The sequence below is a fragment of the Oncorhynchus mykiss genome, chromosome 9, assembly GCF_057628025.1.
Source record: "Oncorhynchus mykiss isolate SJ-2025 chromosome 9, ASM5762802v1, whole genome shotgun sequence".
Classification (NCBI taxonomy): Eukaryota; Metazoa; Chordata; class Actinopteri; order Salmoniformes; family Salmonidae; genus Oncorhynchus; species Oncorhynchus mykiss.
In genome coordinates this window covers 20,283,785-20,294,710 of record NC_143030.1, presented here as the reverse complement: position 1 = coordinate 20,294,710, position 10,926 = coordinate 20,283,785, and positions in this window count along the sequence as shown.

The window sequence follows — 10,926 nt, the reverse complement described above, 5'->3', positions numbered from 1 at the left end:
GACTTGGTGTAGTGAAGCATTGGTAGATGCTCTCCTGAACCGAATGGATACTGTAACAGTGTTCATTTTCTTTGTCTTTGTCATTTTGATTCAAATAAAATTAAGTCTTAATCACATTTTTAATTTGAATAATGATTTTGACAGTTATAGTAAAATTACAAAAACATTGAGCCATTTTAGTAAATTAAATGTCCTGTCATGTTAGTCACATCACATTTGCATTGCCTCATTAACCTACAGTAAACATATATCACTGACTTCCATGTGAACAAACATACACATCCTTGTCCTACCAACATATTGTTCTGTATAACATCCTATTCTCTTCGCAACAGCAGAAATATGACAAACATACAGTACCAGTCAAAATGTTGGACTCAGGGGCCTCCCGGGTGGCGCACCAGAGATTCTTGGTTCGAGCCCGGGCTCTGTCGCAGCCGGCTGTGACCGGGAGGCCAATGGGGCGGCGCACAATTGGCCCACTGTCGTCCGGGTTAAGGAGGGTTTGGCCGGCAGGGATATCCTTGTCTCATCGCGCACTAGCGACTCCTGTAGTGGGCCGGGCGCAGTGCACGCTGACCAGGTCGCTAGGTGTACGGTGTTTCCTCTGACACATTGGTGCGGCTGGGTTGGATGTGCATTGTGTCAAGAAGCAGTGCGGCTTGTTTGGGTTGTGTTTTGGAGGACGCATGGCTCTCGACCTTCGCCTCTCCCGAGTCCGTACGGGAGTTGCAGCGATGAGACAAGACAGTAACTATAACCATTGGATACCACGAAATTGGGGGTTAAAAAAAAAGGCAGTTTTTTTTCACCCACTATTTTTTTTGTATTGTAGAAAAATAGTGAAGACATGTTTGGACCATGATAGTTTGTTGGTGATGTGGACACCAAGGAATTTGAAACTCTCGACCCGCTCCACTACAGCCCTGTCGATGTTAATGATAGCCTGTTCGGTCCTCCTTCTCCTGTAGTCCACAATCATCTCCTTTGTCTTGATCACGTAGAGGGAATAGGTTGTTATTCTGGCACCACACTGCCAGATCTCTGACCTCCTCCCTATAGGCTGTCTCATCGTTGTTGGTGATCAGGCCCACCACTGTTGTGTATTCAGCAAACTTAATGATGGTGTTGGAGTTGTATTTGGCCACGCAGTCGTGGGTGAACAGGGAGTACAGGAGGGGACTAAGCACACACCCCTGAGGGGCCCGAGTGGGGAGGATAAGCGTGGCAGATGTGTTGTTGCCTACTCACACCACGGCGGCCCGTCAGGTAGTCCACGATCCAGTTGCAGAGAGAGGTGTTTAGTACCAGGGTCCTTAGCCTAGTGATGAGGGCACTATGGTGCTTTGAGGGCAATATGGTGTTGAACGCTGAGCTGTAGTCAATGAACAGCATTCTCACATAGGTGTTCCTTTTGCCGAGATGGGAAAGGGCAGTGCGATTGAGATTGCGTCATCTGTTGATCTGTTGTGGCGGTATGCGAATTGGAGTGGGTCTATGGAATCCGGGATGATGCTGTTGATGTGAGCCATGACCAGCCTTTCAAAGCACTGCCACCGAGGTGAGTGCTACATGGCGGTAATCATTTAGGCAGGTTACCTTCACTTCCTTGGGCACAGGGACTATGGTGGTCTGCTTGAAACATGTAGGTATTACAGACTCTGTCAGAGAGAGGTTGAAAATGTCAGTGAAAACACCTGCCAGTTGGTCCACGCATGCTTTGAGTACACGTCCTGGTAATTCATCTAGCCCTGCGGCTTTGTGAATGTTGACCTGTTTAAAGGTATCCAGCTCTCCCTGGATACCGAGAGCGTTATAACACAGTCGTCTGGAACAGCTTGTGCTCTCATGCATGCTTCAGTGTTGCTTACCTCGAAGCGAGCATAAAAGGCATTTAGCTGGTCTGGTAGGCTCGCGTCAATGGGCACCTCGCGGCTGTGTTTCCCGTTGCAGTCTGTAATCATTTTCAAGCCCTGCCACATCCGACGAGCGTCAGAGTTGGTGTAATAGGATTCAATCTTAATCCTGTATCGACACTTTGCTTGTTTGATGGTTCGTCTGAGGGCATAGCGGTATTTCTTATAAGCGTCCGGATTAGTTTCCCGCTCCTTGAAAGTGGCAGCTCGATGCGGATGCTGCCTGTAATCCATGGCTGTGGGGACGACATTGATGAAGCCGATGCCTGAGGTGGTATACTCCTCAATACTATTGAATTAATCCAGGAACATATTCCAGTCTGTGCTCGCAAAACAGTCCTGTAGCGTAGCATCCGTGTTATCTGACCACTTCCGTATAGAGCAAGTCACTGGCACTTCCTGCTTTAGTTGTTGCTTGTAGGCAGGTATCAGGAGGATAGAATTATAGCCAGATTTGCCAAATGGAGGGTGAGGGAGAGCTTTTTATGCATCTCTGTGTGTGGAGTAAAGGTGGTCTAGAGTTTTTTTCCCTGTGGTAGCACATGTGACATGCTGGTGGAAATAAGGTAAAACTGATTTCAGTTTGCCTGCATTAAAGTCCATGGCCACTAGGAGTGCCATTCTGGATGAGCATTTTCTTGTTTGCTTATGGCCTTATACAGCTGGTTGAGAGAATGCCAAGAGTGTACAAAGCTGTCATCAAGGCAAAGGGTGGCTACTTTGAAGAATCTGAAATATAAAATATTTAGTGATTTGTTTAACACTTTTTTGGTAACTACATTATTCCATATGTGTTATTTCATTGTTTTGTTGTCTTCACTAATATTCTACAATGTAGAAAATAGTAAAAATAAAGAAAAACCCTTGAATAAGTAGGTGTGTCCAAACTTTTGACTGGTACCGTGTTTAAGAGTAATATTATATTATAAATATTATAAACTCAGCAAGAAGAGAAACGTCCTCTCACTGTCATCTGCGTTTATTTGTAGCAAACTTAACATGTGTAAAGATTTGTATGAACATAACAAGATTCAACAACTCAGACATAAACTGAACAAATTCCACAGACATGTGACAAACAGAAATGTAATATTGTGTCCCTGAACAAAGGGGGGGGGTCAGTAAAGTAATAGTCAGTATCTGGTGTGGCCACCAGCTGCATTAAGTTCTGCAGTGCTTCTCCTCCTCATGGACTGCACCAGATTTGCCAGTTCTTGCTGTGAGATGTTACCCCATTCTTCCACCAAGGCACCTGCAAGTTCCCAGACATTTCTGGGGGGAATAGCCCTAGCCCTCACCCTCCGATCCAACAGGTCTCAGACGTGCTCAATGGGATTAAGATCCGGGCTCTTTGCTAGCCATGGCAGAACACTGACATTCCTGTCTTGCAGGAAATCATGCAAAGCATGAGCAATATGGCTGGTGGCATTGTCATGCTGGAGGGTCATGTCAAGATGAGCCTACAGGAAGGGTAACCACATGAGGGAGGAGGATGTCTTCCCTGTAACGCACAGCATTGAGATTGCCTGCAATGACAACAAACTCAGTCCGATGATGCTGTGACACACCGCCCAAGACCATAACGGACCCTCCACCTCCAAATTGATCCCGCTCCAGAGTACAGGCCTCAACTCTCATTCCTTCCACGTTAAACGCAAATCCAACCATCACCCTTGGTGAGACAAAACCACGACTCGTCAGTGAAGAGGACATTTTTCCAGTCCTGTCTGGTCCAGCGACGGTGGGTTTGAGCTCATAGGCGACGTTGTTGCCGGTGATGTCTGGTGAGGACCTGCCTTACAACAGGCCTACAAGCCCTCAGTCCAGCCTCTCTCAGCCTATTGCGAACAGTCTAGGCACTGATGGAGGGATGTAACTCGGGCAGTTGTTACCATCCTGTACCTGTCCCGCAGGTGTGATGTTCTGTTGTACCGATCCTGTGCAGGTGTTGTTACACGTGGTCTGCCACTGCGAGGACGATCAGCTGTCCATCCTGTCTCCCTGTAGCGCTGTCTTAGGTGTCTCACAGTATGGACAAGTATTGCAATTTATTGCCCTGGCCACATCTGCAGTCCTCATGCCTCCTTGCAGTATGCCTAAGGCACGTACACACAGATGATCAGGGACCCTGGGCATATTTCTTTTGGTGTTTTTCAGAGTCAGTAGAAAGGCCTCTTTAGTGTCCTAAGTTTTCATAACTGTGACCTTAATTGCCTACCGTCTGTAAGCTGTTAGTGTCTTAACGACCGTTCCACAGGTGCATGTTCATTAATTGTTTATGGTTCATTGAACAAGCATGGGAAACCGTGTTTAAACCCTTTACAATGAAAGATCTGTGATGTTATTTTGATTTTTATGAATTATCTTTGAAAGACAGAGTCCTGAAAAAAGGATGTTTCTTTTTTTCTGAGTTTATAAGATTTATCTGGCATTGTAAATTTCTAATTAATTCCACAATTAAAGGTTTTCCTCATCAATCTACACACAATACCCCATAATGACAAAGCAAACGTTTTTTTGAATATTTTACAAATGTATCACATTTTACAAATGTTTCTATTGATCATCCATGTTTCTACAACTTGGTTGGAGTCCACCTGTGGTAAATTCAATTAATTGGACATTATTTGGAACGGCACACAACTGCCTATATAAGGTCCCACAGTTGACAGTGCATGTCAGAAAAAAACCAAGCCATGAGGTCGAAGGAGTTGTCCTTAGAGCTCAGAGACAGGATTGTGTTGAAGCACAGATCTGTGGAAGGGTGCCAAAAAAATTCTGCAGCATTGAAGGTCCCCAAGAAGGCCTCCGTTATTCTTAAATGGAAGAAGTTTGGAACCACCAAGACTCTTCCTACAGCTCCTCCTACAGCTTCCTACAGCCTGGTCAAACTGAGCAATCAGGGGAGAAGGACCTTGGTCAGGGAGGTGATCAAGAACCCGATGGTCACTCTGACAGAGCTCCATAGTTCCTCTGTGGAGATGGGAGAACCTTCTGAAATGTCAAACGTCTCTGCAGCACTCCACCAATCCGGGCTTTATGGTAGTGGCCAGACGGAAGCCACTCCTCAGTAAAAATGCACATGACAGCCCGCTTAGAGTTTGCCAAAATGCACCTAAATGACTCTCAGACCATGAGAAACAAGATTCTCTGGTCTGATGAAACCAAGATTAAACTATTTTGCCTGAACGTTAAGCATCATGTCTGGAGGAAACCTGGCACCATCCCTACGGTGAAGCATGGTGGTGAGAGCATCATGCTGTGGGGATGTTTTTCAGTGGCAGGGACTGGGCAACTAGTCAGGATCGAGGGAAAGATGAACGCAGCAAGGTAATACAAATACTTGTTCTCCCCACTGTATGTAAATGTCATATCCATTGTTTTTTTAATACATTTGCAAACATTCCTAAACCTGTTTTGTCTTGATGGGCTATTGTGTGTAGATTGATGAGGGAAAAAACGATTTAATACATGTTAGAATAAGTCTGTAACGTAACAAAATATGGAGAAAGTCAAGGGTTCGGAAAACTTTCTGAATGTACTGTAGATATTGCACATTACATGACAGAGAATCACCAAATGGTGCCGCAAAGTATTGACAAAGTAGTATGGGGTTGCACCTCCATCACTTGGTCATTGCCATTGTTGTCAACGTTCCACAGACGCACCAGCCACATTGATGTATTGAAGTAGAATGGCGGCTAATGACTTTGAATTGTACCTAATTAATGTTTCAACCAGTGATGTAGTTGAGTCACTAAACCTTGAGTCTGAATTGAGTCCCAAGTCCCTTGTGCTCGAGTCCAAGTCTGAGTCACCAATGGTCGAGTCATGAGTCCCTTCGGCTGAAGTCCGAGTCCCAGTGCTCGAGTCCTGGTCCAAGAGATGAAGTCAGAGTCACTGGGTCCACATGAACTGAAAATAAAGTTATTTACCCAGTCAGATATAGCGTAGTGGAAAGATACATTTACTAAATCAATTGTTTGCTATTCCTTTTCCTTTCTTTCTGTGCCACCAAATGTTTGCATACAGGCTACTAGTAGTTTTACCAGGGCCACATTCAGTTGAAAAACGTTCTTCAGATTGAAATTCTATGAATAGAATGTTATTTCTTATTCCACATGTCAGAGAGGCATGTTTGTTTAACATGGCATATTTATATCTGAACTTTCCAAAATTTTGTGTCCTGCTGAACGCGACCCAGGTTATTAGCTATAGCTAGCCAATGAGTTAACGTGATGGAACAAGTTGTAGCCTAAACAAATGGTTAATGGTCCGTTACTCAAATAGCCTGATTTTAGAACTACATCCATATGCTTTATGGATGTAAAATGCAGCCTGCCAATGTACGATAGAAAGAAAAAAACGTGGGACTGGTATTTTGGGTCATGTCGTTTGAATGGTAGAATCAAGCATTTTGATTTGGCAAAAGTGGGAGAGTTGAGCGAGATAACATTCAAAGATAGACATATTCTCTATAACCTGCTCAAGGGAGAAAAAAACATTGCTAGACTTTTGTTGTACTATTAAACATAATGCTGCTATTGTTTTTATTTTGAAATAAAATCAATCAAATTTGACTTGTCACATGCTTTGTAAACAGGTGTAGACAAACAGTGAAATGCTTACTACTGCCCTTCCCAAAAATGCAGAGGGGACATTTAAATAATAGATGTGCAGGTGTACGAGGTAATTCAGGTAGATATGTACATATAGGTAGGGATAAAGTGATAACAACCGGATAGATTATGAAAAGTAACAGCAGCTTACGTGATGAGTCAAAAACGTTAGTGCAAAAAGGGTCAATGTAGATAGTCCGGGTAGCTATTGCTTAACTATTGAACTATTTAGCAGTCTCATGGCTTGTGGGTAGAAGCGGTTCAGAGTCCTGTTGGTTCCAGACTCGGTGCATCACACAGCATCTTGTGTTTCTCAACCAGGCCAAGGGTTGCTAACTAAAAGGCTGGTGGTGTAGCAAGAGAGTTGCCTGCACAACGTGTAGGCTATAATTGGAGGCTGAGCCAGAGCAAAGCTTGTCTTCCTGTTTGCCCACACCAGTCGCTTGCGTCCCTGCAGCTCACCAGCTGATGTAGGCTGTGTTTACCGGACACATCCTTCAGGCTGCTGAGCAGAACTGAAAAGCTCTCAATTTCCCCCAAAAACTATTGTCCAGTCCACGCAGTAGTCAGATTTTAGTCAGAGATAATTTAGTCTCCTGTTGTCTTAGTCAACTGAAACAATTTTTTTGGTTTAGTTATAGTTTCTTTCCGTGTCTATATAGCTAGTTATAGTCTGGTCAATTGCCAATGAAAAATAGGTGTTTGACGATTATTTTAGTCACTATTTTTGATGATGAAATTAATACTGTAGTGTAATGATCTTTGCCTAAGTAGGCATGTTAGGATCTATTTTCATTGGGTTATTAGTGGATGCTTGATAAACTTTGTCATATTAATCATGAATAAAAATGTCAAAAGGCTAAAAAGCAAGACATTTGTAAAAATGTGCTTGAAATGTCAGTGATAACTACATTGGACTAAGAATAGGTCACTGACATTTTTTATTAAAAGAAGAATCTGATTTAATTTGTTGACAACAATCCGTATTATGCAATATACATGTGTCAAACCACATTTCACGCCTCAAGGGGTCAATTAATCAATATTCATACTAAACTTCTGAGATGTATCAAGGCACAAGGCGAGACCCAGATGCAGACACACAAGGCAGATGGTTGGAGTCTTACAATGTTTATTAATCCAAAGGGGTAGGCAAGAGAATGGTCGTGGACAGGCAAAAAGGTCAAAACCAGATCAGAGTCCAGGAGGTACAGAGTGGCAGACAGGCTCGTGGTCAACGCAGGCAGAATGATCAGGCAGGCGGGTACAGAGTGGCAGACAGGCTCGTGGTCAACGCAGGCAGAATGGTCAGGCAGGCGGGTACAGAGTGGCAGACAGGCTCGTGGTCAACGCAGGCAGAATGATCAGGCAGGCGGGTACAGAGTGGCAGACAGGCTCGTGGTCAACGCAGGCAGAATGATCAGGCAGGCAGGTAAAAAGTCCAGAAACAGGCAAGGGTCAAATCCGGGGAGGACTAGAAAAAGCAAAATGCAAAAAGCAGGAGAACGGGGAAAACGCTGGTTGACTTGGAAACATACAAGACGAACTGGCACAGAAAGACAGGAAACACAGTGATAAATACAGTGGTGAAAACAAGCGAAACCTGGAGGGGGTGGCGACAATAACGAGGACAGGTGAAACAGATCAGGGTGTGACAAGATGAGTAATGCGAGATATGCAAACATTCTTAAAGTGTCATTATTAAAGTGACTAGTGTTCCATTTATTAAAGTGGCCAATGATATCAAGTCTATAGGTAGGCAGCCGCCTCTCTGTGCTAGTGGTGGCTGTTTAACAAGCTCTTTTTCAATCTCTCTGTCCCAGCGTTGATGCACCTGTACTGACCTCGCCTTCTGGATGGATGCGGGGTGAACAGGTACTCGCTCGTGTGGTTATTGTCCTTGATTACCTTTTTTCGCTTAAACATGACCTTCATTTACATATCATTTTTCCCCAAACGTTGCTTTTTTTGTGTCAGCAATTAGACATGGTTTTTAGGTGGAGCTAGTTACCCCTTAGTACTTTACTGCACTTAGTCAGATATTATCTCAAAGTGTTGCCTGAACATGTGGGAAAATTGGTATTGGTATTTAAGAAATCAATTTTGGGGAACATCTGAAGTTCAGAGTTCTGACTGGGAAATGTTGAATTTCCCAAGTCTCAATTACAAGTGGGACAAATGTTGTTGCCTGAGTTGCAAGTTGTGACGTCTCACCACTGACCTTTCACATTTTTAATCAACAGATGACAACAAATCAGTTTTCGACAATTACAAACTTATCAATGTGGACAGTGTAGCTAGTGTGACCATATTGTCAATGTTAAGCAAGCTAACTAAGTGTATTATTAGCAACATTTAATATATCAAATTTTATTTGTTGAAGAATTGGTCCGACGTCAAAAGCATGTGAGCACAGTCATGTCTGACTTACCACTTTACACTTCACACCCTTAAGGAAAAACCACATGAATTTCACATGATCTAATGTGAAGTTAATGTGATAACCAGTGGTGGAAAAAGTACTCAAGTGTCATACTTGAGTTAAAGTAAAGATACCTTAATAGAAAACGACTCAAGTGAAAGTCACCCAGTAAAATACTACTTACGTAAAAGTCTAAAAGTATTTGCTTTTAAATTTACTCAAGTATCAAAAGTAAATGGAATTGCTAAAAAAGTTAAACTATTCATTTCACATTCCTTATAGGGGCACACTCCAATACAAATACACTAATTTACAAACAAAGCATTTGTGTTTAGTGAGTCTGCCAGATCAGAGGCAGTAGTGATGACCAAGGATGTTCTCTTGATATATAAGTGTGTGAATTGGACCATTTCCCTGTCAAAAAGTAACTAGTACTTTTGGGTGTCAGGGAAAAATGTATGGAGTTAAAAAGTACATTATTTTCTTTAGGAATGTAGTGAAGTAGAAGTTGGTAAAAATATAAATACTAAAGAAAGGTACAACTTATGTACTTAACACCACTGGTGATAACATGAAAACATGTAGAAGCAACACTTGAGAACAGGAAACTGCACATGTGAATAGATGAGCTCTTGAAATACAGTGCCTTGCATAAGTATTCACCCCCCTTAGACTTTTTCACAATGTATTTGAAAGTAATTTGAAAGTCTTTCCCACATGTGAACAACTGACCTCGCATGTGTCTCTTTTGTTTTCACATGTGAACAACTGACCTCGCATGTGTCTCTTTTGTTTTCACATGTGAACAACTGACCTCGCATGTGTCTCTTTTGTTTTCACATGCGAACAACTGACCTCGCATATGTCTCTTTTGTTTTCACATGTGAACAACTGACCTCGCATGTGTCTCTTTTTTGTTTTCACATGCAAACAACTGACCTCGCATGTGTCTCTCTTGTTTTCACATGTGAACATTTCAGCTCAACATGTGAAAACAATTATTTCACATGTGAAAATGAAATGTAAGGGAATTAATTAAAGTGTGTGTGTGGGGGGGTGATGGCATTACCCTTTTGCTGCAAAGCAGCAAGTGAGAGACAAATGATAAGCGTTAATTTAAATACATCACATGTTTTATGCCTATTGGTGAGAAAGAGAGCAAGGAGGTTATTGATCTGCAATGCCAAGCATATCGCCCACCTCATTTAAAAAAGATTTGTCACGCAATTAAGCTGAAATCAAATCAATGTTGACCATTCAAAATTGGTAATTCTTGAATTGTGTTGGCGTTTGGGCATGGAATTTTGGTAAAACAATGACATAATTTAAATGTATTTTGGAACATCCTCCCATTCTAAATCAACTAATATGGCAGCTTAATTAATGAGATAATGTTTTCCATTATGATAACATTATGCCACTACTGGGAGTAGTAACTCCAATGATGGTAACACACATGCCTAAATCTAAGGTCATTAATATAAAAAAAGACTAAACTGTCTTTAATAAATTAAAATATGCTTACATTTGACATGATCACCTAGTACTGACTTTCCAATATGACCTCAACTGGAATTTGACCTCACTATCTCTGGATTTTGGGTATGCTGAAATTCTGCTGCACCACAAGTTCTGTAGCATTCTCAGATGTCCCCTACACATTCATTACCAATAATACATCTCTGCCCTGCTTTTGTAGTTATCAGTTAACATGATTATTCGCCCATCATTGATTTAATTTTCTTACTTCAGAAATCTGAGAATTTTCTCTATAGTTGTGTAATGTTGGTGTGGGATATCATTATGTTTTTATGTTACTCCTTAATTCCTATGATAAATATAATCGTATTATACAAAGATAAAATGTACTTTGAAGTCCTGAATATGACAAGAGAACACAGCAGAATGGTGAGGAACAGTTGGCCTAGTACTTCAACTGGGGAGAGGCTTAATTGACAGAACAACAGAG